Source organism: Arachis ipaensis, chromosome B07 (assembly GCF_000816755.2).
Source record: "Arachis ipaensis cultivar K30076 chromosome B07, Araip1.1, whole genome shotgun sequence".
Taxonomy (NCBI): domain Eukaryota; kingdom Viridiplantae; phylum Streptophyta; class Magnoliopsida; order Fabales; family Fabaceae; genus Arachis; species Arachis ipaensis.
Genome location: NC_029791.2, coordinates 106,875,288 through 106,875,951, shown reverse-complemented (window position 1 = coordinate 106,875,951; position 664 = coordinate 106,875,288).

The following is a 664-nucleotide window of genomic DNA, read 5'->3' as shown; positions in this document are numbered from 1 at the left end:
ATTGAGTAAAATTTAAATTATGTGAATTAAGGACTAAATTAAAATAAGATGATTTTTTACTTATTCAAATTAAATGTAATAAATAAAATTAATTTTGTTAGATAATCATGGTCTTCTAGTCTTCTATATATAAATAGTCACACAAAATTATAAAAATCATCATTTTTATCGCTTTTGCTATTTCAACTCTTTTTTTTTATATGTATAAATGTACTCGAAATGAGAAGGTATGGATGAGTGTTTCATTAATTATTTGTTTGACAAATATTATAGTCTAAAAATGTCTCAATTTAGACATTCTACTGCTGTCGATGAAAGTTGAACCTGTAGTAATTCAGGGTGACTATGATATTTTTTGTAATATTACATAGAAAAATATTTTTTAAAATGAATATACCCATTGTAATTAATTTTCTTTGTCAATCTGTTATCTTTTACCTAACAAACAATATCCATGTTGAATATATTATTTTCATCAGAAGTCATAAATAATTGATTGATAATTCTATATATAAAAATACACATATAGTAACTAAATATTATATTGTTATCTTGTTAAAGTTAATTCTCCTATGATTATGCGAATGTACAACACTATGAGGTAAAAATTGATTGGATTACATTTATTTTCAAGAAGGTAGGTGATCTTTTAGGCCTAATCACG